Source organism: Myodes glareolus, chromosome 7 (genome assembly GCF_982192425.1).
Source record: "Myodes glareolus chromosome 7, mMyoGla1.1, whole genome shotgun sequence".
Lineage (NCBI taxonomy): Eukaryota > Metazoa > Chordata > Mammalia > Rodentia > Cricetidae > Myodes > Myodes glareolus.
In genome coordinates, this window is record NC_142032.1 from 68,282,755 (window position 1) to 68,309,230 (window position 26,476).

The 26,476-nt window shown below is 45.9% G+C and overlaps 1 long non-coding RNA gene across 1 annotated transcript in view; it reads right to left on the reverse strand.

The window, feature by feature from the left end:
* Window positions 1-452: 452 nt before the first annotated feature.
* LOC125413713 (uncharacterized) overlaps window positions 453-26,476 on the reverse strand; it is a 47,347-nt gene continuing 21,323 nt past the window's right edge. Inside the window, exons 2-3 of the long non-coding RNA XR_007236008.3 lie at window positions 7,248-7,330; window positions 453-823 (exon numbers count right to left, since the gene is read on the reverse strand). This is a non-coding gene — a long non-coding RNA (uncharacterized LOC125413713). The remainder of the gene's footprint in view (window positions 824-7,247; window positions 7,331-26,476) is intronic.

Genomic DNA, 26,476 nt, shown 5'->3' on the forward strand with positions numbered 1-26,476 from the left:
TCCGAGTTCAGGGATAAAGTGTTTCTTCCACTGTCTTTGGGTTCATGGCCAGGTTGTGTTTCTTTCATTAGCTCTGGTTTCAGGGCCAGGGTGTGTTTCTTTGGCTGGCCCTTTTACCCTACAAGGGGAATCTTAATTGAAGGGTTGGCTAGATCAGATTGGCCTATGAACATGTCTAGTGGGGATTCTTATGACTGTTAACTTACCCTGCCCGTTGTGGGAGGCACCATTCCCTAGGCAGGATGTCCTGACATGTATAAGAAAAGAAAAAACGAGCTGGGTACTGAGTGAGCAAGCAAACAACAAAGTATACGTTTTCCATACCTCTCCTCGGCCGCCTCCTCCAACCATATCCCTCCACTTCCTGCCCCCTACCCCCATCTCTTTCAGTGGATGTGATGTTTTTAAGTTTTATCCTTGACTTCTCTACAATAAAGGACCGTAACCTGGAATTGTGAGTCAAACAAACCCTTTATTTCTGAAGTTTCTTTAGATCAGGGTGTTTTACCACGGAAACAGAAACGAAATTAGAACATGGTCATGAGGTGACATTCTCAGCCCAGTGTGAGCAGGCTCAGAAGCAGCTGTCCTTGGCATGTAAACCTCCCATCTTTGACTCCTGGCTCCTTCCAGCTAACCTTGACCCTGAGTTCATCCTTGGAGCTGTGCTGGTGAACCTTCAGCTGGTGACCGCACCTAGGAATCTTGGCATTTTCCCAGGACTGCTACATTTGAAAATTACACAATGGTGTTCTTACAAGCCGCTTGAAGTTCAGTTCTTTGTCAGTCCAGACAGGCTCACTGTGACCAACAACTTCTTTCCCTAAAAGTTGAGATGAAGAAATTAAAATGAGCTAGTCAAATGTATCCTTAGTATAATACTTAATCTTCATCATCAGCTGGACTGGGTTTAGAGCCACCATGGAGATGCACACCTGTGTGTATCTGCATGGTGTGTGTTTCCAGAAGGGTTTGACTGAGGAGGGAAGACCCACCTGAACATGGGTGCTAGCTCATTTTTGATTGTGTTTCTATTGTTGGGACAAATACCTTGACCCAAAGGAATGTGTTTATTTAGCTTTCAATTCCAAATTAGAGTCCATCATTTCATGGACGTCAAAGCAGAAACGCCAAGCAGCGAGCCACATCACATCCCAGCCGAAAGCAGGGAGCAAATGCATTGTTGCTTGCTTGTTCTCTGCTCACTTTCTCCCCGCTTAGGGTTCCTTGCCTGAAAGATGGCGCCACCTACCACAGGATGAGTAGTCTTCCTGAACCAGAGACTGTCTCCCATGGACATGCCCAAATGCCAACCTAGTCTAGATAATTTCTCATTAAGATTCTCTTCCCAGCTGGTTCTAGGTTGTGGCGAGTTGACAGCTAAAACTAACAAGGCAAACCATTCCATGGAATAGGCATCCTTGACTAAATAAATAAAAAGCGAAAGGAAGCTGGGCACTGCCATTTATTTCTCTGCTTCTTGAATATAATGCAACCAGCTGGCTCACTCTTCTGCGATCGTGACTCCCCTACCATGATGCATTTGGTCTTTAAACTATGAGTCAAACTAAACTCTTCCTTCCTTAACTTGTGTCTGTCAGGTGTTTATCACAGCCGTCTGGAAAGTATGCTTGGCAGAGGCAATTCTTCAGGGTTAACGCACATGTCCCCGTGGCGTGACCTTGGTGAACACACCACCTTTAGTGAGGGGCTGTCAGCTCTGACCCAAGTTGTGAAAACCTTGATTTAGGAGTTGCTTTTCCTGCCATGCTCCTCCAGCATGAGAGCGACCTCCGTTGTGTCCATCTCCGCTGTGTCTTGGCTCTGCAGGCATTGAGATGGTGTGTTGAAATAAGAGGCTTCAAGTTACAAGGTGTTATGGTTTAGAAGAGAAATTTCCCCCACCAGTTCATGTGTTTCAACACTTGGCCCCCAGGTGGTGGCACTCTTTTGACTGGTTGTAAAACCTTTGAGGGGCGGAGTCTTGTTGCAGGAAGGTCACTGGGAGAGGGCCTTGACTTTTACAGCCCAACCCTACTTTCTCTTAGCCACTCTCTGCTTTCTGGTCCACAGAGAATCAAGTAAGCAGCCTTGGGATTCTGTTGCCAAACTCCTGAGATCATATCACTGCTAAACGATCCCCATCGTGATGGACTCTACCCATAAGCCATGAGCCAGACCACCCTCCTCTCTTGAGCTGCTGTCTGCTGGATTCTTGGTACCAGCGATAAGAAAGGTAACTGTCCACATCACTGTCCAGGCCTCCTTCCTGGATCTAGAACTAGCCTGGGCTCAGTTCTCCTTCCTACCCTTGAGCTTGCTCCAAGGACATCCTACTAGCCAAGGGTCTTCCTCCACCCCAGTGACAATCAACCCTTCTTCACAACCATGAGGTGGTACTTCCTCCTGTTGAGATAGCCTTGGCTACATGACTCGCTCTATCCAACATCTAAGTAGAAAGGACATCTGATTCTTCCAGTAGCAACTCTGGAGCAAACATCTGCTCCCATCTTTCCTTTCCCTAATGAGGAACTCCATCTGTCTAGGATTCTGTATCTTATGGATTGTTTCCATCAGACGGTCCTCAGCTAGAGAAAGGACTTTCCATTTCGAGTCACCGAGATTTGAGCTGATTTGTTACAGCAACAGAGCATGGTCCATTCTGGTAACCTCAACATCCTCCACTCATCTCCAGTGTAACCATGATCTTTGCTCCTACAGCATCCTCACACATTTGTGCAGAATACATGTTAAGCATTTATCTACTGACCTATCTCCCTGGTCATTATTCATCCTTTTTATCCCAGGGACCTCATCAGAGCTTTCGATGTAATAGGTTCTTTCTGAATGCATCGGACTTCCTGAGGATCAAATGGGCCCCCGGGTGCAAGGGGCCACCTGTTACAGCTTCTCGCAGTGACTCTCTTGCCTTAGGGACATTCTAATTCTGAAATAAAATGTCAGAGTGCTTGCGATTCAAGTTCCAGGTCCTCTGAGTGTCTGTCTGTGTGGTGAGCACAGAGGAAGATGGGGAAATGGAAGAAGAAATCCCACCGTAGTGAAGGGAGGGGAGCAAACAAGAAGGCAGGCTCTCCAGAGTTCCGGAGAAGCCTGAGCAACCGTACATCTCCTGAGCCAGCAGCAGCTGCACCCAGGCGCTGCCATCCTGTTTCACAGCCAAGCTGGAGCCCTGGGCAGTATGCTGGGAAAGGACACTATTCTCTGTGACAGGGACACTGAAGGATAGTGGATGTTGTCCACATGGAAGGTTGTGTGAGTGGGAAAGACCAAGAGCAGATGGAAAGACACCAGTAAGTCTCTAGGCTCAGACCTCAAAATGGTGATGCCTGTTTGCTAAGTTCAGGGTTAGGGAGATGACTCGTTTGTTAAATTGAATACTCACAAGTGGTGGGACCTGAATTTGGCCCCCAGCAACCGTGTAAAAAGCCAGGTGAGGTAGCATGCACAGTAATCCCCGCACCAGAGATAGGGGAATAGGCAGATCCCTGGGGTTCACTAGCCAGCAAGACTAATTTAGCTTGTGAGTCCCAGGTTTCAGTGAAAGACCCTGTCTCAAAAAACTAGGGGAGGGGGGTAGTTCCTGAAGAATCACACATAAAGCTGACCTCTGTTCTTCACATGGGCATACCTAATACATAAATTTAACAAAATCAAAGCTTATGTCACCTTTGGGAATGAAAAGCCCCACCTTCTGCCTCTGTAGGAGAGCAGTCACAGCTGTTTGGAGCCTAGACCCGGTCTCAAACAGAGCTATTCAGCTCCAAACAAAGTCAAGAGGCCATGGAGGAGCAAGTCAAGTCTCCCAAGTTCCTGGCACCCAGGTGTCTAGAGTGTACCAGGTGACAAAAGCTAATCAGAGAGCCACACTCAGTAAAGGGTCAAGTCCCACGCTCGGTCCTGGTCTCCGGGCATCACTGTCAAGGATGGGGAGGGTGTGACTCCTTTCCTGCTGGGGGGAATGGGCCAGGGTCATGTGTGCTATCTCAGCAGCAGGCATCACAATAGAGGGCACTGTGGGCTCAGTAAGAAGCACGGGGATCCCTGGAGGGACACATAGAGCTTCCTGAGTGGTGAGAGAGAGGAAAGAGGGCAGAAAAGAAGCACGTGGGTGCACAAGTAATAGAAGCTGAGCAATCACCCTGAAGCAGAGTAGGGAGGCCCAGGGTGAGCCCACAGCCTGAGAGTAACCCCAGGAGATGAGCAGGGAGACTTGAGTGAGCCAACAGCTCTAGAACCCCAGAACATAGCTTGCACAGCCCTCCTGAAGTGGCCAAGGTTCTGCAACAATGAACAAAGGAGCAGAGGCAAGCCTGGCCTAGAGCCACACAGAATCCTGAAGGGGTGAGCCCTATGCCAAGCTCAGATCCAAAGCTGACACTGACACATCTTGAATCACTTCTATTGCTCCACTAATCAGCTCAGAACTTTCAGAGTTGGGTCTTCAGTGGAGTCAACACTGTAACTCATGAAAGCCAGGGTTGAGTTTTCTTGGGGAAGAGAGTTAATACCCTGACAACTTTCTAGGAATGTGACGTGCCTCTGTCCTTGTTGACTAGGTCAGATCTCTGCCAGAATGAAACTCAACTTCTTTCCAGTGTGCATATCCAAACATTGACCTGGGAACTTATGGGCAACAGATCCAGATGCCGTTGTCCCAGGACTCAGCATTTTTAAGCAGCCTCTAGGTAAAGTGGATGCTTCTAGTACTAACACATCAGTTTTAACAGGATCACCACACTCCAAGTGAAGGGCCTCCTGAATCCCAAAGCACCTACACCAAGGACTTCTTTGAATACCTGTGCTATACCAACCTGACCCAATAGGACTTTATGGTTAACAGTACCTAATGTCACCAGACAGTGTCTCCATCACGTCCCAAACATTCCCCATATATTAAAAGGACCAACTGTGCATCACAAGAATACTCGGCACTGCATGGTCTTCTTTCTAAAAAGACTGCACAATAAAAGAAAACTTAGCATCCTTCTAGATTTTCAGCTATGGTTTAGAATCACTATGGAAAGAAACCTCTGGGTTTGTCTGCGAGAGATTTTCTAAACTGAGATTTTCTAAATCGAAGTAAGACAACACCTCCTAGATACAGACAGCCCATTCCATGCGTTGGGGTCCTGGACTGACGAAGAAAGAGAAAGAGAGCTGGACACCAGTGTTCCTCTTGCTCTGCTTCCTGACTGTTGATGCAGTATAGCCAGGTGCCTCATGCTCCCACCGCCATACTGTCCTTGCTATGATGGTCTGGACCTTCAAACTGTGAGCCAAAACAAACACTGCCTTCCTTAAGCTGTTTTTTGCAACAGCAGGTGGGGAAATCTCATTATGCGAATAAGGAAATTAATTAACATAACCCACAAATAGTATAGATCTGAAGAAGAGACAGAAGACTGCACGGTTTTGCATACTACCTAGGGTGACAAGATCTTTTCAAAGGTTACCTCTTTCTTTCATGTGAATTTTAAATAAACTGTCTAATTAGCACCCATAAATGCTGAAGTAAGTAATGTGTGCTCCCTGTGCAAACTTTGAAAAGAACTACCAAGGACAATTGAAAAGGCATTTCCCATTTCATAATCCTCATCTCTATACATACATATATATATATATATATATATATTATGAGATTATAAGGCATATAAGTTTGTATCTTTTATTTTCACTTATCATCTTAGCAATGTGGCTGTCTTACTAGAAACCCAGTAAACCTCCTTCTCACTGACTGGATAATGCTCTGCTATGGCCTCTTGCCTTTTACTGGACACTTGGGTTTCTTCCTTCGCTGCAGGGGTAGTCCCCCTGGACTAAACCACTTCTTTATATTTTTTACTCTGCTCACCTGGATTTTGCATCTCCTCCTTCTCAGACCCTTATCATTTCCCTAGGGTGGCTTCACAGATTTGGAAGAATAAGGTTCAGTGGTCACAAGCCATGTATGCCACACTGCTCTGCCGGAAGTTTGGAGACATTTTTTCACAGCAGTCCATGGAAAGTCTGGCTAGCCCCCAACCCTTAAGAAGCACTGAGTTTTATGAGTTTTTATACTTTTCAAGACAATTTCCCAGGCAAACACATATGGCACTGTCTGTCTGGGTCAGGCTAGTGATCTACCCGTCCTTCCACACGGCGGGGAAGGGGGAGGATCCTGTGTCTTCACTGGTGTCATTAGAGGCAAGATCTGTGAGCCAGCTCTAAATGAGGAATGGGGAGAACCCAGCATCTCAGAATTGATTAGTTAGTGCAAAAAAGGAAAGAAAATGGTCACAGGTGGGGATGGCAGGTGTGACAGCCCAGGATACTTGGCAAAATATGACACACATTTGATTACGGGGAGGGCGGCTTGAAGGCTCTGACCAGCCACGTGAATCTCCTTTGTCCCTCCACCGCCCTGGATTATCTGTGTTTTTGTTTTCTCTGTGTACTTTGTGAGGTTTTTTTCTCTGAATTCTTGCATTGGTGACACCAGCAGCAGATGCTGTGTGAAATTAGATGCCTGAGCGAGGTTCTAAAACGTTCCCAATAAACAATGCCAACAATTAGGTGTTTCAAAACACACCGTCACTGTCAGGTCTGGAAACAGATGCATGACACCTTGAAAGGCAGCCGCCATCCACAGAGCTTTTGGCAAAGAGCCCGCAGCCACTCTCGGACTAGGCACCAATTCAAAATGTTATTGTTGCTATTATTATTAATTAGTGCATACTAATTGCTTTCTAACTTTCTTTTCTGATTTGAAAAAAAAAAAGAAATCCTCCCCTCTTCTGGAGGCCCAAGGGAATGTCCCTGGCAATGTGATTTGAGAATGAGTGTGCCAGAATGAAAGAAACAGTAAGCGGGCTCGGTCGTGGTCCTTACCACGCCTAAAATCAACCTCCCTGGTGATGAGGTTTGGGAAGAGGACTTTGGCTTCAGGAAAGAAAGCCTTAACTGTTACTGTGCCTCTAATACATCAAAGACAGCTGCATTTGCATTCCACCGCTCTGGAAGGATTAACAAGCAAATGGCTCAGAATCTGCAGCCCCACTGAGTTGAAAACAGATAAACACCACAGGTGAGAGCAAGGAGACAGATGAAGCCATCCTGGCTAGGAAGAGAGCCCGTGTCCACCTCCACGCTACCAGCAGAACACCAGTGATGGCCTGAGTCTTCTGTAACCCTGCAGTCCCGTCTCTCATTCTGCCTCCGCTCTCATCCCAGACAATGCTGGAACTCACCAGTGGCCGAATGCAGCATTTGCTTGACTCTTGCTCTCCAAGGTCTTCTCTTGAAGCCCAACAGCAGCAAACCTAGATTAATCCTTCCAGGGGAAAAAGAAGAAGAAGAAGAAGAAGAAGAAGAAGAAGAAGAAGAAGAAGAAGAAGAAGAAGAAGAAGAAGAAGAAGAAGAAGAAGAAACAAAAACAAAAACAAAAATGGCCTTTAGAGAAAGAGAAGCTTCAAGTCATAAACAAAAACACAAACAAAATCAAACATGAATGAACGGCAATCTCCAAAAGAAAGCAGTCCAAAAATATGGATACTACACTCTCCTCCCAAGAGCTGTCCTGCTGGGCGGGAGGAATTCGAGTCTTTCTCTCCACTTTGTTCTATTTAACTTCTTTTCCAGCTTAGGTCACTACTGGGCGTTTTCTGCCTAATGAACTGAATGAGGTCTGGAGAGGAATAGGACGAAGCTGCACTGAGTTCTGCTTTCTCTCAGAGGGTGTTCAACTGGAGCTTCCTATCTCAAACGCTGCACTGACTTTTCTGAGGTCTCCCTGTCAACGTCAGCTGGGCTACTTAAAACCAGCCTGCAACCTGAGAGGTCAATAGTGTCGGGGGTTCCATCATGAGTCTAGGCTCCGGCTTCCCTCAGACTGTACCTGTTCCGGTCGAGGGAAATCGGTCACACTATATCAGGAGTGACCTGCAAGACTAAGTATGTAAATGTGGGTGGAAAGGGGTCGCCCATCACTGCCTGTGCAGAGCCAAGCCATGTAGACGGGAGGGTAAAATCACTTAGACCATAACTAGAGACGGGAGAGAATACAGTGGCTAGCAACCTTCCAGACCCAATAGTATCTTCATTAAGCGAACGAACTGCCAAACACCATGGCAAGGGAAGTTGATAGACGGAGAATGTTTCTATGGCAGGTCACCAAACAGGTGCTCCATCACTTGGTCACATCTGATAGCTCAACAGAAGCACCTAGCCATGACTGTCTGAGCAAGAACTGTGCAGTGCTTTTTTCTGCTTAGAAAGGCCTCGAGCCTGCCCCCAGCCGATCATGTGGCTCTACACATAGGGATGGCCACCTGCAGCCTTGGGACAGCCAGGCTGGGGCCACAAGACCTCAAAGAGGAGCCCAGGCCACTGTGTCCCTCACCTGCTCCTCTTCTACTCCGCTTTCTGCCCTGCTCAGGTCCACTGTGCACCACCAGCTGCTGTGCCACCAAGAACAGGGATAGACTTAAGATGGAGGTCATTGGCGCCCTTGGGACCATGGAGAAGCTCCAAGGAGCCTGAAAGACCCACGAAGACCATGAAGGGAGATGCTGCAGAGAAGTCTGAAGAGCCAGAAATATCTCTGAAACAACTAAAAAATAGGTGGGTCTTATGGGAAGGTGCTTTTAAAAAGTGGACCACAAAACTGAAAGGTAAGATAGTGGCTTGACGGGTATGAGAACAACATGGGTGTGTGGCCGCAGTGAACAAAGCATAGGCCATTACTGAATAGTGCTGGTATTGTCCCAAGGACCAGCCCGCAACATGGAGTCGCCACTGCTGCTTGCCCTGCTGGGAGAAAGGCAACATGGATCACCATGCTGCCCACAGCTGCACCAAGGGCAGGGAAGTGCACAGCAGCCTGGAGTTCTTGTGGATCCTGCTCTCAGAGATGCCCTGCCTAACCACAAGATCACCCTATCAATGGGCAATAGCAGGATATCTGAGACAAGTCTCCGTATGGTCCAGTATTTACGGTGCTTCAGAAACCAAAAGCCTTGAAGCAGGCCAATGGCTGTTGCAAGGAGTGCTTGCAGGTGGACTGGGGAATACATAGTTGCGGAGTAGGGCCAGCTGGTGGTGTCCAGCAACCTGGAGCCTGAGCAGGCTCTGGCCCCAAACATGCTGCTCAGCCATACAATCACACTGGCTCTGAGCAATGACAAAACATCCAAGACAGTTCATTTTCTGGATCGGGCCTCCTCAGAAGACCTCCATGGTCTATACTGTCCCCAGAGGCCACATTGGCATTCGTGATCCATGCCGCTGACAGAGACCATACTGATGTCTGTGGTCCATACTGCTGCGAGAAACCAGGCGGAAATCTGTGGTCTGTACTACAGATGGAGGACAATGCTGACGTCTGGGGTCCTTGCTCCTGTCCCGGGCCGTATTAGTGTCCGTGGTCTGTGTTGCTGCTGAAGCCTAGGTTGATGTGTGGTGTGGCCTGTCCTGCAGCTTCAGGCCATGTTGTGGTCGATGGTCCTGCTGTGGCAGGCGACCCTGTTGATGTCCGTGGCTCATGTTACCACTGATGACATTGTGAATGCCCGTGGTCTGTGCTGCCACCTGAAGTCATGTCGATGTGATGAGATGTGATGCCACTGAGGGCCATGTTGATGTTTATTGTCTGTGTTGTTGTCAGAAACCACGTGGAAGTCCACGATCCGTGCTACTGCTGACGGTAAAGGGCAGGGAAGCTTCTTTTGCAGTGGTATTAATGACGACTGTGGGCTCACAGTTGAGAATGAGAGACATAGAAGGCCTCCGTGACAACCTCACTGACCCCCCAAAAAAGAAACAGTCTAGACAGGGAGCCATTGAAGAGAACTCTTAAAAATTGTGATAGGGATGCTGAAGGGTAGCTCTTCACAGTTTATGGCCTCTGGAAGGGATGAGGATGGGGAAGGACTCAGTTTTCTTTAAGGGGCTGGCTGCTGGGAATTTAACCATGCTCCAGTAAGTATAAGGGTAGCATAAACTGGACATGGTATATTTTTTCCTTTGTTTTTTTTGGGGGAGGCACAAGGGTAGGGTTAGACCCAGGAGGACTGGAAAGTGAGTGTTAACAGGGTACATTATGTGAAATGTGCAAATAATCAATGAAAATATTACGTTGGAATAAATAGCTTCAAAAAGGAACTTTCATGGACTCTGTCTTTCCTGTGTGAGTTCTAACTGACACGCTGTCTAATTTTCTAAATTATTATTGGAACGATCTCTGTATTATTTCATAATTTGTCATCTGTAGAATCATGTTATCTTCTTTGAATCCCCCTTTATTGGTCTATCTATTAGCAGGCATTATCTGGTGGATACCAGAGACCACAATGGGCACTCAGAACTCAGAATCAAGCAAGAGCCAGCTCTCACCTTGAGCAAGTTCATGCTGGAGAGAAGTGGCCCTGCCAACAGATAACGATCTGAGACTCCGGATACATTATCAGTTTGTGTGTTTCAGTAGTAACGGGCTGTGAGTTGGTAGAAATTAACGATGCTTAGACAGGCACGCTTCCACAGGACTGGATTTATGATTTGGGAGAGTCACAAAATTTCAATGAACCCTGGTAAGAAGTGATGGACTTGAGCTCATGGCCAGGATGCTCCAGAAACCACCCACGCTTAACCATTCTCTATGGTAGCGTTGCAGAAGGTATGAACTTGGGTTGGACTAAGCCAGGGGAAAAACCTGCCCTTGGACTTCAGTTGGGATCACTCAATGAGCCTTTGAAAGGTGGACCAAGTACAAAGACAGGGAAATTCAGATAGAAACATGCATGGCTCCAGCTCTGGCTTTCCCAGGTCTTGTGGGCTGACTGGCTGGATGGCTAACTGGCTGTACTGTTGGGCATCCTCATCACACAACTAACGCCTTCCTGGTTAAGTAGCTGTTCCACCATTATCTTCTCAAAAAAAGCAATGCCCTGCCTCTGATTTCTCTATTCCCTGTTCACGCCTGTTTATACAGTGTCGTTAATATGACACCTGAGTATGTGCCCTATCTCTTGGCAGCACCCTGACTTACAACTCTAGCTTAGCCAGCAGTCTCTCAGAGATATCTAGCAAAGACTTGATCATATCATCCTAGACAGCTCAAGCCAGAAAGCCCTGCTTCCCTGTCCCGAAGGACTGTCCTTGGCCTCCCTCTATATCACTTCCCAAACTGAACAGATCCTAAGATCTAGCCATTACTTCTGGTGCACAGGCTCATAGATACAAGGGATTCTCAGTATTTATTGTTTTGTTCCCCCAAGTTTCCATGAAAACACGGGCACATATTTGCAACACACCAATATTAAAATAAATATGAGAGAAAGCCAAGGGCTGGCAAGGACACAGGGCACTGGGAATTATTAGCTTGCTGTCCGTGGGATGGAAAGTCATACAACTGATTTTAAAAAGAGTTTGGTGAAATGCTCAACATCCTTAGCCATCAGAGAAAGACAAATCAGAACAACTCTGAGATTCCATCTTACACCTGTAAGAATGGCCAAGATCAAAAACACTGATGACAACTTATGCTAGAAAGGTTGTGGGATAAAGGGAACACTCCTGCATTGCTGGTGGGAGTGCAAGCTGGTACATCCCCTTTGGAATCAGTATGGCAATTTCTCAGAAAATTAGGAAACAAACTTTCTCAAGTTCCAGCAATACCACTTTTGGGAATATACCCAAAAGATGATCAATCATACCACAGGGATATGTGCTCAACTATGTTCATAGCAGCATTATTTGTCATAGCCAGAAACTGGAAACAACCTAAGTACCTCTCAACCAAAGAATGGATGAAGAAGATGTTGTACATTTACACAATGAAGTACTACACAGCAGAGAAAATAATGCCATCTTGAAATTTGCAGGCAAATGGATGGATCTAGAAAACATCATATTGAGTGAGATAACCCAGACCCAGAAAGACAAATATCATATGTACTCATTCATAAGTGGCTTTTAGACATAAAACAAAGAAAACCAGCCTACAAATCACAATCCCAGAGAACCTAGACAACAATGAGAAACCTAAGAGAGACATACGTGGATCTAATCTACATGGGAAGTAGAAAAAGACAAGATCTCCTGAGTAAATTGGTATCATGGGAATCATGGGAAAGGGCAGAAGGAGAAGGGGAAGGAAGGGAGGGGAGCAGAGAAAAATATATAGCTCAATAAAAACAATAAAAAATAATTAAATAAAAAGAGTTTGGCATGCTCTAAACATATGCATACCCTATGTCTCAGAATTAATCCCTTAGTTGCATATAGGAAAGATAGCATGTATTTTTTATTTTTGAAATTATAATATAATTACATCTCTTCCTTTACTTCCCTTCAAATTTTCCATATACAAACCTTCCTTGCTCTCACTCAAAGTCATGGCCTCTTTTTCAGTAATTGTTGTTTCATATATATGATATTGTCCCCTGAGCCTTAAGTGTGAGAGTTATATTATAGATGTATCAGTTGGGACAAGGCTTCACAATTCTGCATCTTGAGGTTTTTATATAATGGTCTTTGTTGCAAAGAAAAGTTTCCTTGTTAGGGAGTGAATGCTGCACTTACCTAGAGGTATAAGGGCAAGTATTTAGAATGTAGATATAGAGTCTGCTGGTTTCATAAAGTGGTGGTAGCAGGTTTTTCTCCAAGACTCCTGACTCTACTAGCCCTGGGTACATGACTAAGTTTCCAGTACCAAGCATGATGTCTGCCTTGTTAATCAAGTCTTAAGTCTACTTAGAGAGCTATTAGTTACTACCAAGCTATGCGAGCCACTACTGCACCCCCTTCACGGTGCCGTGCTAATCACTGCTGCGGTCTGTAGTTGGGGAGGACTATCGGTTGTTTCCCTCCTTGTGAAGTTTGCCATCTGGTACCATGAGAGCTAATCCTCAGGGAGGAGGCTTTCAAACCCGTTCCGGCTTAGGGACCTCTGGGACCAGTGTCTGAAGCAGGTGACATTTTCAGCTGCAGTGACTTCCTTTCTAGCTCTGGGGGGAAAACCAAGGGCAAGAACCAATAATGTTTCAGGAGTCTCTTGGGAAACCCTGACCGGCAATTCAAAAGAGGCACTCTCATGTCTGGTGTTGATGATTTTGTTAGATCGTCTTTGGCTCTTGGAGACAACACTGTCAACTCAAATGGGAAATTTTTATTTAAGGTAGAGATGCATATTTATACTCAGATTTATGTTTGTTAAAGGTTTTTAATAATACTTTATGGCTTTTTCAACATTTTGGGTTTTTTTATTAAGAAATTACTTCCATTATTTCTTCTACCAATACATGTCTAACACTGAGTTCCACATGGGACATCAAGGGGCCAACTCTTGTTCCTCTATATAGAATATAGAGCTAATACAGGAAAGGGTTCCAGACCTATTGATCATTGTGCCCATTAACTACCAGTCAAAGAAATATTTGATAAAATAAAGCATATACATGAAGTTCAAATCTGCTTCTTGTTGCTGCTATAAATGCTATCACCAAAAGTAACTTGGGGAGAAAAGTGTTTAGTTTATCTTATAGGTTGCAGTTTGTCATTAGAGAAGCGAAGCAGAAACTCAAGACAGGAGTTTAAAGCAGAAAGCATGGAGGAATGCTGGTTACCAGCTTGTTTCCTCTGGGTTACCCATCTAGGTTTTCTCCTAAGACCAACTTCATAGGGATGGCACCACCTGCAGTGGGCTGGGCCTCCCACATCATCTAGCAACTAAGACGATGCCTCACAGACATGGTCTCGGGTTAATTTGATCTGGGCAGCTCCTTAGTTGAGGGTCCCTCCTCCCAGGTGACTCCAGGTTTGTGTCAAGTAAACAGCTGAAGCTAACAATGACACTCGTCAATGAAAAGGTTAGCATTAATCTGGAATGTAATGCTGAGGCGCTGAAGAAGAAGATGATAACTGGAGATCGCATTTAAGAACTACAGAGTGCCTTTGCGCCATCATGATTACTGGGCCGTGGGGAATTGCCTCAGGATGAAAATGATGACCCTTACCAGTAGATATGTGTTTTCTGTTCTCATGGCAATGTCACAATAGAAATTACCTAAAATATACAGCAAAGAGGTGGCTTCTGAACATGTCACCTGGCTGGAGTTCTGCAGCCATGGGAGAACATGTGTGGTCATCAGAGTCATAGCCAAGCTCCGAATCATTTTCTCACGTTCAGTAAGAAAGCATAAAAACACAGACTACATAATTTCCATGCTTCTATGCACAGATATGAGTATAAAATGGAGAGGTATCTGGGCGTGATGGCATATCCCTGTAGTCCCTATGCTCATAAGATTGAGGGAAGATGACTAAGTTTGAAATTAGCCTGTGCTACAAAGGGAGACCTTGACTCCAAGAAATAGAGGAAGCAGAAATGAAACGTCTAAAATCAACTCTAAACAACAGAAACTGCTTCTAAATCATCTTTGAAACTATTTTAACAATGAATAAAGTTGAACTAAAAGAAAGTTACTCTGCCGACCGACCTCAGTACTCAAAATACTTACTCTTGAGGGTGACAAACCCCAGAAGCTCCTCACTCTTCAGTGGGCTCCCAACCCTTCATATCTCTCTTTTGTCTCTGGGGACCTTTCCTCCCCACCACTCACCACAGGGGTACTCTGTCCCCATCCCCACCCCCAGAAAGAATCCTTGCCCCATGGGATATGGAGCCTTGTGATACCTTAGGAATGCAGGCATCAGGAACAGATGTTAGCTCTCTTGCCTTGGAAAACAGTAACCCAATATAAAAAAGTCACCTATGGCTCAGGGTTTCCCAGAAAGCCTTCCAAGTATATATTGAAAGAAGCCCTCTCCCAGAGGACCTCAGCTGAAGCTGAGATAAGCAAAGTTTTCCAGCCAACGCAGAGGCCCAGTTGACTACACATTTGCCCTTGCTGGCTAGCCAAGATAATTAGCTTGCTGCTACCCACACAACCTGTTAATCAATCCCACAAAAAAAATGAGTCAAGAAAGGACAATAAAGCTCGGTGTTTGACCAAATGTCCACTGGCTCATTCCATCCATCAAAGGAAGAGGACCCTTGCAGGTAAGAGGTAGACAGAAAACAAAAAGAGGACATGCACAGGACCCAGAGGAAATGACTCATTGCTGTGTGGGTACCCAGTTCTTGTGCATCTCTGCAAAAGAGCCAAGCAGATTAGCCATCTAATTAGGCACAGTTGGGGTGTCATTTGCCTTATCCGAACAGTCCTTAAGGCTTAATCAGATACATGGTCACTCACTGGGGTTTCCATGACGGTAGTAGATAAAGAGACCATGGCCCTGTGCCCACAGGTCCCCAGGAGCACCATGACCCTACCTAACAGGCCACGCCATTCTGGGGCCATGCATCATTCCTGCCGGGAAGGAGGCTCTCACCTCCCCCATGCTTCCTGGAGGCTCATTTAGGCCTTGGCAGGATGGCGAGGACAGAGCAGCTGTTCCCTCTGACTCTTTCCCATCATTTGACTGGTGTTTAATCCACAACTACACTTCCAAAATTGAAAACAGAACCAGGTTAGACTCCCAACCAGGGCGGAGCCAGTGCAGGGCTGGCTGGGTGAACAAAAGCCAGTGCCAGAATGAAGATGGATCGCCATGAGCGCCTGGCTCCTGGCGGGCCAGACGCAAGCCTGGAGGCTGCTGCTTTGTGGGCATGAGCCAGGCCACCAGCCATCACAGTCCTCCTAGACAGGGACACATTGAGACACCCTGGGACCCTCCACTGAATATCAGGGCTCTCAGGCCATCCTGAAGACACTATCTGGGGAGATTTTCCTAATGCCTCTCAGGACACTGAAATAAGGAACAGCACCCAGCATGGCGTGGCAGTGTGTCTGTACTCTGTGATCATTTCAACATGTTCATCACACGATTTGTCATGTTTCTCCCAGTGTCCTCTCTCTCTCTCTCTCTCTCTCTCTCTCTCTCTCACACACACACACACACACACACACACACACACACACACAATTATGATAAATATAGAGAAAATATAGAAAACATAGAAATATACTATTTTAACCAATTTTTAAGATTTATTTTCACTTGTGTATGTGTGTGTATCTTCATGTGTACATGCTCACGTGTGTATGGGTGCCTTTGAACACCACAGTGGGGCACCAGATCTGCTAAAGATGAAATTATAGGCTGGGATGTTTGGCCATGTGGATGCTAAGAATTAAATTTGGGTTCTCTTCAAGAACAGCAAGTCCTCTTATGGGCTGAGCCATCTCTGCAGCCCCAGTAGTGACCATTTTTAACTATTCGGTTTGGTGGCACTCCCTCTTAATGAAGTACCACCACCACTACCCTCCCCCCTGAAACCCTTCCATCTCCCCAAGCTGAAACCCCTGCTTGGTTCTTCCCTTCTCCTCTCCCATCCCTGGCAGCCACCACCCAATTTCTGTCCCTGTAAATTGAACTTCTCTAGTCTCCCATCTGTGTACAGTCAGACAGTGCTGTGACTGTGTACTTCACTTGGAATAGTGCCCCAAGGCTCATCCGTGCTGGATTAGCATGTGCCCAAGCTCACATCCTTTTGGACAGTGAGATGCTTAATCCTCTAGTGATGCATCTGCATGCAGTACAACCCTCCTCCCAAGGCTTAGGGAACATCATGGAAGGGGGGAGTGAAATTTTAAGAGACACGGGTCCAGAACTCCTGCCGCTAGATACTGCCGCTTAAACAAGACAGAGAAAATACACCCATGGAATCTCAACAATAGTTGACTAATGACACTACTGGTTGACATGCCAACATGGACAAGGGAAATTCCACTACATGATCCCACACCTGGAGGAAGAGCCACAGGTGTTCAGTACCTGCTGAGAGGGATAGGTGCATAAAAACATATTTGAGAGTGAACGTGGAAATTCCAGGTAACATTCCCAGCTTCAGAACAGTTATTCTAACTATACCTACAGATCATTGAGATATACAGCCTTTGGGCCTGTTGAAGTTTGCTGCATTATTTTTTTTTGTCTGCAAGTTCTTAAAAATAAAGTTTTAATAATCTTTCTAATAGCTGCTGAGAATTAACTTCAGGGATAAACTTCAACATAGGTTATTTGATCCCAAATACTCAAGCCCTGCACACATGTACATTCAAGCAACACTGTATATATTCAGTAGTTTATCTACATGTGTGTATACACATATAAGGATATGTATGCATATGTGTATGTGCATGCATACAAACATATATGTGCATACATATACACATATGCATATATACACATATGCGTATGCATATGCACATGTACATATACATATTTTATGCATGCATATGTAGACATACATGTATGTATATGCGTGTTACAAAAATCATTAAAGAAGGGGCCAAGAATTTGGATAGGAGTAAGGGTGGGGGAGTTTGGAGGGGAAAGGAGAGAGGACTGATGTAGAATGCTTTTGCATGAAAGCTTTAAAAAACCCTATAGTTCTTCTGTTATTTATAATTACATTAAATTAATAAGAAATCCACTTCCTTTATTGAGTTGAATGTTATTGTGCGGACACGTGCTGTCTAATGCTTGTCTAATGCTCACTCAGTAGGTGCGTCTGTGTGTTGCTTCCACCTTTTAACTGTAATGAATGATGGGGGTTTAGCATGTATAAGACTCCCTATCCAAATCCTAAACTTCCCTTCTTTGGAAAGAAGAATTCCCAGATCATATGGAAATTCTATGGTTTTGTGAGGGTGGTGTTGGGGAACTACTGACATTTTCTACTGCAGCTGCACCATCTTGCATTTTCAGTAGTAAAGTAGAGGGGCCTCAGTGTGTGCACACCGGCCTTAGTTAGGGCTGCTATTGTTGGGAAGAGACACCACGGCCATGGCAACTCTTTATCATCATCATCATCATCATCATCATTGATTCTTTGGGAATTTCATATCATGCACCCCAATCCCATTCATTTCCCATGTCTTCCATGTCTACCCTGTACCCCTGAGGCACCCCCCAAGATAAAATAGAAAACAAAATAAAAATAATTTTTAGAGAAAAGCAAAAGCACTTCGCTCCTCTATCTTCCCCACCTCTCCATCACATATTCCTTTGTCGTAGTGGCCATGTGAGCTGTGGTGTGACACACAGTCTTTGGCTCAAATAGCTTACCTTGCAAGTGCTCATTGCAATGCATTGTTGGTCTGGTTCAAGGCCTCTCTCTTCTGGCACACCATCAATACTGGACCCTTATTGCAACTTCTCTAAGACATCCTGCTGTTGCCCTGAGTCATGGCAACTCGCATAAAGCTAATTTAGTTGGGGCTGACTCACAGTTCATTGCTGTCATGGAGGGAAGTACGGCAGCATGCAGGCAGACATAGTGCTGGAAAAGGAGCTAAGAGTTCTACGGACTAGAAGAAGAATGAGGCACTAGGCCTGAGCTGAGCTTCTGAAACCTCAAAGCCCACCCGCAGTGACACACTTCCTCCAACAAGACCACACCTCTTAACAGTGCTACTCCTTATGGGTCTATAGGGGCCATTTTCATTCAAACCACCACAACACCCTTGCCAAAATTTGCTGTTTTTACAAAATCAGTACTATCCCAGTAGACATGTAGGGGTATTTTGTTATATTCAGACTTCTCTTTAAGGATAAATAAAAAAGATTACTTGCATATTGCAAAGTTCTACGAGTGTATTCTGTTGACCTAATAGCAGTATTGATCACATAACACCCTCAGCAGCGGCTTCCACACTATGAGGCTCAACCTTCAGCCCTGTACTAGATTGAGCATTTTGTGTGCCACAGTGTCCAAGGAATAAGTCAGTATTTGGGGACAGCTGTAGCCCTTAATGGTGAAAGACTTAGGGAGCAAGCAAGAAAAAGATGGTCTCAAATAAAGCATTTGGAATAGAAGCCAGAGGCCCTAGAAGGATCTTGTCCTTTGATACTTTGAAGGTCTCCCTGGGTAAACTCAGAGAGGGCCCTCCTCATTAATTAGCAGCCTATACATATGGAGGTGGGAGTGGCTCAGTCGCCCAGCCAAGACTGCTGTCTCAGCAGGCCGTCTGAATAGCAGCCAGCTCCACTGAGCAGCACACTGAGAGCAGGTCAGGGGTCATCTTTTGCTGAGTAAGAACCCAAGAAGGCATCCTGCTTAATGAGACGCCACCACGTGACCGATGCCGTGCAATTGAACCAGAAGATGCCAGAACACAATAATTAGAAGGTGTGAGGGACCAGGGGAAGATACCCACCTTCTTCCATATAGCAAGAGTGTGCCCAGGAGTGTTGAAGTACCACAGTGAGTACCTGTATCTGCCCATTTCTCCACCTTTGTTGGAACACTACCACATCTGTGTGTTTTGTGCCCTGCTTGTCCTTCTGCCAGATACCCCTTCCTTCCATGCAATTGTGGGGTTGAGGTTATTCTAGGCACACCACACCTTCTTCTGTTCCTTTTGTCTAAGTGTTTGCAGCCATGACCAAAGACCCCACAAATGAAAAGCCAGTTGCGCCTGCCCTGACACACTATTCTCTCCTGACCAACACAGCCTCCATCTTGGACTGGCCCAGGGTGAGTCACCTCTCCCTCCACAGCATTCCACCTGGCTCCCTTCCCACAATGCCAATAATGGCTGTCATTTATCTAAATGTCAGTGGCTCCTTCTCTTTCAGGCACATTCTAAATGCCGCAGTCGACAGTCTCCGTTTCTCACCTCTTCACTATCAGCTGCAGGATTGTACTGTTGGCATCTACCCTCCAGGACTCTAGGCACGTGCCCAGGGAAGTGACACAGGTCAACATCCAATAAAACCGCACGCTCAGTGTATGCTCGCCTGTCGCCGTCTGGAAGTTCTAGGTGACTCTTCAATGAGAGACCATGCTAAGTTGCCTTTGTCTGGTGTTCTGACACAGTAGTGAAAATAGTAAGAACACCCTGGCAATAGAGTGCACAAGGAAAGCTCTTTGCACTACAATGTCACCTGCCTTACAGACGAGTCTCGGCAGCCCTGGGTTAGCGTGGCAAAGGCCTCCAGTAGCTGCAGCCTTTCCCGGTTCTTTCCCCATAAGGCTAAACTGTCTAGGCTGAACTCCTTGCAACGAATTTGGTGAGAAGACAAGACCTGATGGAATGACACCAAGCTACAAAAGCTTCCTTCGGAGCACGGTAAAGACCACTTCTAGCTCTTGGGGCTGAGCACTGATCCGCTTCTTGTAAAGACATTTTAATCAGCTAAATAAGATACTTGTTCACCCACGAAATAAGACATTCCCTCACCCTTGTTTATGGATTTGGCCTGAGAAAGTAAGAGTTCAATAGAGCCGTCGGGGACAACATTAATCAACAGATACTCCAGAAAACAAAGTGACTTGAAGAAGGCCGATGTAGCCTTTCTCCATCATTTACGGCAGACATGGCTCCTTGCAGTATGTTTTAAGAAGGTTCTGCCCTAGCACCCTTCATAACCATTCATCCATTAACATAGTTTTGTTTTAATTGATGCAACAATTGTACATGTTTGTGAGCTCAATGTGACATTTCAGAAAATGAACACAATCCATGACCAGACAGGGTCATTGATGCCTATCATCACAAACATTTATCTTACTCTGGAGTTCAGAATATTCAAAAATCTTAACTTCTTGCTGCTTTTCAATATTCAATTAATTGTTACCAACTCCAGTGATTCCAACATGCTAAAGAATGTTAAAAGCGACTCCTTCCATCTAACAGCATGCCTGCACCCATCAAGCCACCCCCTTCCTACCCTGTTACCCATGTCCTTCCCTGGCTCTAGTAAACACTATTCTACCCTCATCTTCTTTGATGTTAACTATCAGTTTCCATCTGTAAAGGAGAGCTTAAAGATGTGTCTTTCTGGGCCTGACTTATTTCGTGGACCCCCCTCCACGAGTATTAGTGCACTGCATAGAAAAGCAATTTCTTTATCCATTCATCCATCAATGAACACCAAGATTGATTCATATCTTGGCTGTCCTGAAGTATCCCACAAACATACAAGTGCAGCTGTCTCTGCCGCAGACTTCAATTTCTGGTTATGTTCCCGTGATGACTAGTTTAAATTGTCAACTTGACACAACCTAACGTCACCTGAGAACAGAGTCTCGGTGAAGGTCTGTCCAGATCAAGATACCTGTGAACACAACTGTGACAGGTTGTCTTGGTTATCTTAATGTGGGAAGATCCAGTCTGAAAGGGGGATACCATTCTCCCTATACTGTACAGGAGTAGAGAGATCTCACTGAGCACCAAATATGCATGCATTCATTTCTCTCTGCTCTTCACTGTAGATCTGATGGTACCAGCTCCTTCAGGTTCCTCCTTAAACTTCCCCACAATGATGGGCTGTAACATGGAATTGGAAGGCAAATAATCCTTTTGTTTCCAAGCTGCTTTTCTCTGGATGCTTTATCACAGCCAGGGAGATGAAACTAGGACACGACCCAGCAATGGAATTAGCAGGCCTAGTTTTCTGAGGAACTGCTGTATGGTTTGGCAACTTTTCTTGCGGGCCATGTTCTGGTCCTGGGGGGGGGGCACAGGATCACACATGAGCCATGCAAATAATCACCCCATTAAAAACAAAATTCACTGAAGGACGACCCCCTCCGTGTGGGCTTCCTCACTCACCCTCTTCACTGTTAATTCTGTCACCATACATGGTGGTTCGAATGAGACTGTCCCCCATAGGTTCATGTATTTGAACACTTGGTCCCTAGGTGGTGGTGTCCTTTGGGGTGGTCTAGGAGGTACAGCCTTGCTGGAAGAAATACACCCCAATACATCACAAGGGTGGGCTTTGAGGTCTCAAAAGCCACATGCCATTCCTAGAGTGTGTGCTCTCCTGCACACTCTCTCTCTTCCCCTTCACCCATTCACTCTTTTTCTCAGCTTTGTGCTTGTGGTTCAAGATGTGAGATCTCAGCTTCTACTCCAGCCTCCATGCTTGGTGCTTTCTGTCACTCCTCCATTTGACCTTCATGGACTCCTGTCCCTCTGCAACCATAGGCCAAAATAAACACTTCTTTCTTAAGTGACTTTGTTTATGATACTTCAACACAGAAACACAGGAAAGACACCAGTACACCATACTTGACACGTTCCCAGGACCTGATGATAAAGGTTCCACTGATCTTGCTCAATCAGGGTTCCCACAGGCATCAACGAGTTCCATGGGGCAGAGCCCATGCTGCCTAGGTCCACTATGTGTTGTCAGCTCCCTACACAGTACCTCACACATATCTCAAGGCTTTGTACCTTGGGAAGACGCTACAAGCATTTACTATCAGAAGGGGAAGTTGGTGGAAATTTTCTGAATAAAGTTCATCAAAGTTATGGAAGGCAGTTGACTCTCACTGAAGATTAAGAAACAGTATGGAGAAATGAATGAGCTCCACCACGGGAAGTTCCTAGGCCTGGAAAATACACAGCCAAACGATCCTTCCTTGTCCGCTTGCCAAAGTATGAGTGCCTTGTTCCACCTCTGCAAAGCATGACCCAGCTGGGGCGAGCAGGTCTCTTCGTCATCTGATTTTCCCTTGAGATACGATGATGAGGCTATGTCTAAACCAGGCTGATTGGTACAGTCAGGATGCACAGATATGGCCAAGCTGCATGTAGGAATCAGGGTGCCGGAAAGTAGCCAGGCTCCACAGATAACATGGCGGCCACAAAACTACATGCATGTAGATGACCAAGAGACATGGATTGGACCAGGCTGCATGGAGATGGTCAGATTGTCTTGGTTTCAAGGAGGTAAGGGCTCCAAGTAGTGCATATTCTCAGACTTCCTGTACACACACACACACACACACACACACACACACACACACACATACACACATACCATGTACAGTCATGGGAGTGTGTGGCTATGCATAATACAAAGTAAATGGAATTTTCTTCCCAAAAAGTTGAAACATAATTAAAAATCTGTTGGCAAGTCATGTGCATGCAGGGTATTAACATGGCTCAGACCCTTTGCGCCTTTCATTGCCATAATCATCTCCCTGAAGGCATAAATTGTGCTCACATGGACCAGACTCTTACATCCTTCATCTCCATTCTTATCTTCCTGCTCTGCCTAAAGCCGATAAAAAACAAAACAAGAACTGACGTCAAATCTATTTGGAGGGTATTTAGGGTTTTTTTTAAAAAAAAAAAAAAAAGAAAGAAAGGAAAACAATTTTATATTGGGAAAATATAACATTGGAAATAAACTCCAATTATTTTATTTCACTACTGTATCAGTCAATTTAATTTTCTATCACTCACGTTCACTAAGTAAATTTGTCAAAAGCACTAAAACTCAAAACAAAAACAAAAACCCTCTTCCTGAGAGGTAATAGTATTGATTTCTTTAAACTTTCAAACAATTTTTTTTCCTACTCGTCCCAGACACCCAGGAATACCAGCTTCCCATCCAGGAAAGCAGGAACAGCCACATTAGACTTTCCTAGGCTCCCTGATAAACCTTTGACCAAAGCTGGAGAGCAAGGGAGTTCTCTGCCCAGTTTCTGCTGCCAATCAAACCCAGCCCTGGAGCTCCTTCCTCATGGTCCCCCAAGGGAGTGTATAAGAAGGAAGAGCCACAGAGCCCATCCCTAGAGGCCCAGGACCATGGTTCTCACTGGCAGAGCAACACAACAGCATCTTTACCTCGTGGCTGTTCCTTCCGTGGGCTCCGAGAAGGTGCATCCCAAGGACGTACAGAAGCCTTCATTTCTTTCCCAGCCATCAGACCTGAGGCAGAAGCAGGCAGGCACATTTCCAGGTTCACAGTCTGTAGAAGATTCTGAAGAAAGGGATGAGGTGTTCAAGAGCTTGTCAAAATTAAGTCTTGTCATCTCCCTTCCGTCATCCTTTCCTGGGGTTTCATGTCACTGCTGATCCATGGGAATCCAGGAAATGGCTGGAGCAGGTGAAATACCCCAAACGCTCATCCATTTTTCTGAAGAGAGTGATGGAGCGGTGATAGTAAGGAACTCTGTCATCTCCCCCTTGGCCATTTGGAGAAATCTATTTTCTCTTTAATTCTCTGCCTCAGATGAGGTGGCTATGTGGAATATTCCAGCAGAGGGAATGGGATACCGATCATGGGGAAAGTCCAGGTTGATGGGGATGCTGACATCCCTGCGGACCGCTGCGCCTACATTCTTCCTCCTGTTCGGCTCCACTCTGTCCCCCACCCCATGCACCTGCTGCCCTGAACCTAGCTGTCTCGTGTGCAACTCCTCATTTGTTACGATATAAAAGTCCCCTTAATATTTTCTACCATTTCGCGTCGCCGGTGCGTTAATGACACCCTCAGGAACAACTCTTCCACCCATGGATATTTTTAACACGGCCGTCATCTCCTGTAATTTTGTGAAGGTTAAAATGAGCTTTTTGTGGTGCTGCGGAGGAGTGACAGACTGCTGCTTTCTGAGCCCAGAGACTTCAGCCCCATCTGCCTGTCCATTTACAATGGTATCACTCGGCCTATGCCATGGCCGGGCCCTGGCAAGCTCCCACATTGACCTGGTCATCACATGCCACCGAGGCCAGCACTCTCTGAGACAAGAGGGCCCACCTCACAGATTCAACCATTCTGCTTCCCTCCCAGGAAGCTCCATAGGACATCCCTACACACCCCATCCTGGGAATGAGACCCGTGAAACCAAGATCTGTCAGCTACCCCTTGTTTTGTGTTTTATTTCCTTTCCTCGGCCTTTGCTTGATTTTCCTTCTATTCTGTCACAAGCCCGTTAGGCTAGGGTGGCAGAGATGCTGGGCTCTCTTGGGAGTCGATGCTAAGTGACTCTGTGACCACTACCACCGACCGAGAGGATCTTGTCAGCGAGTTTGTCAGGAGCATTTTAAGCGAGTTGCTAGTGATGGGCCTTGACGTGCGTCAGTGCGGGAGCAGGGCCCACTTACCTCCTGCCCTGTAATTGTCCTTAAGTGCTGCCTATGGGGCCATGGGGTCAGCGGCCCTGGTGTCACCAATGCACTTCTTCACATGGGCACCTCTTCTTTCTCCATTTCTCATTCTGCGTGAGAATTTCAACAGGGCTAAGTGTCCCCTTGGAGTCCCAGATCGATGTTTCCACATCAGAGGTTGAATCTCACCAGACCTTTCCTGCCCTTGCCCTGTCCCATCCTGGTGGGTAGGTGCCTTCCACCCTGTTATTTGTTACAGGGAAATGTTTTTCTGAGAGCTACTGCTTGTGTGGCCCCCTGTGAGAGAGGGCAGACTCAGGGACAGCCTCCGCTGGGATTAAAAAAGAACAGTCTGAAGAAGTCAAAGCTAGGCCAGAGGTTAGTATTTCTATCAGTTTTTAAGTTTTTATTTCTATTTATTGCTATTGTTATTGTGTGTGTGTGTGTGTGTGTGTGTGTGTGTGTGTGCACAATTCAGAGGTCAATGTCAATATGTCCTCCTGTCTATGCGTCCCCAGTTCTGGGGTCATAAGGTGTGCCCATCATTTCAGCTGACTACTGGGATTGAATTCACGACCTTGCTCCACCCCACAAGTACCTTACCAACTGAGACACCTCCCCAGGCCCCTGATCTTGCAGTCTCAATGGCAATAAATGAAAATTTTGTTGTTTTTTTATGAATGAATAAATGAATGAATAGATTTTCCCAGAGAGGTTCTGCCAGGAGCCAGGGAATAACATAAAAGGCTCAGTAGCCAGAGGAGTGAAGAAAAAGTTTTAAGTACTACTAGGTGTGAAGACGGACATCTGTGACTCCAGCTCTTGGAAGACTGAGGACAGCAGTAAATTCACAGCCCAGACTACATTCTGAATACGGGATAGCCTGGGCTACAGGGTGGGAAAACAAACACAAACTGTAAACCAAAAGAAAAGAAAGCAGCAGGATTAACCCAATGACTTGAAAGAGGTTTGGTTCTCAGCCCTGCCCCCAACTCTGCCGTGGTTCTCCGGTAACTTCCTGAATTCTGTCTACCAGTTGTGAGGAGCAGTGACCTGGGGAATGGCGTCATCCATAAAGCATACAAGTCCACAAGCACATAAACAAAATCAAATCAAACTGCCACGTGTCTACTTCTCTGACGCTCTTCTACAGTTGACTGTGTCGCCCATCTCCAGAGGAGAAAGGGAAGGCAGAGAGTATGCACAGGAAACATACCCCACGATTTCAAGAACAAATATGGAGGTGAAGAGACCACAAGCACACTACCACGCATCTGTTTCCTTGATAAGTTAATACATCCTCATAGCAGAAGCCCTAGGCCAGTTGACATTTGAATCATTTATAGTTTGGCAGGAGATGGCAGCAGTTTTATTTTTTTCTGGAAAAAAAGATCTTTATAAGCCTTGAGAGTGGGGCTGAAAGTACTGGGGAGTGTTTGACCACAAACCATGTGTTTAGGAGCTGGGCCATTTCTGCCTAGAAGTTATTGTTTGACAGAGTTTCAACAGCTGAGTGCCCACTCTGCACCAAAGAGCACCACAGTGACCCTCCTGCATACGGCACC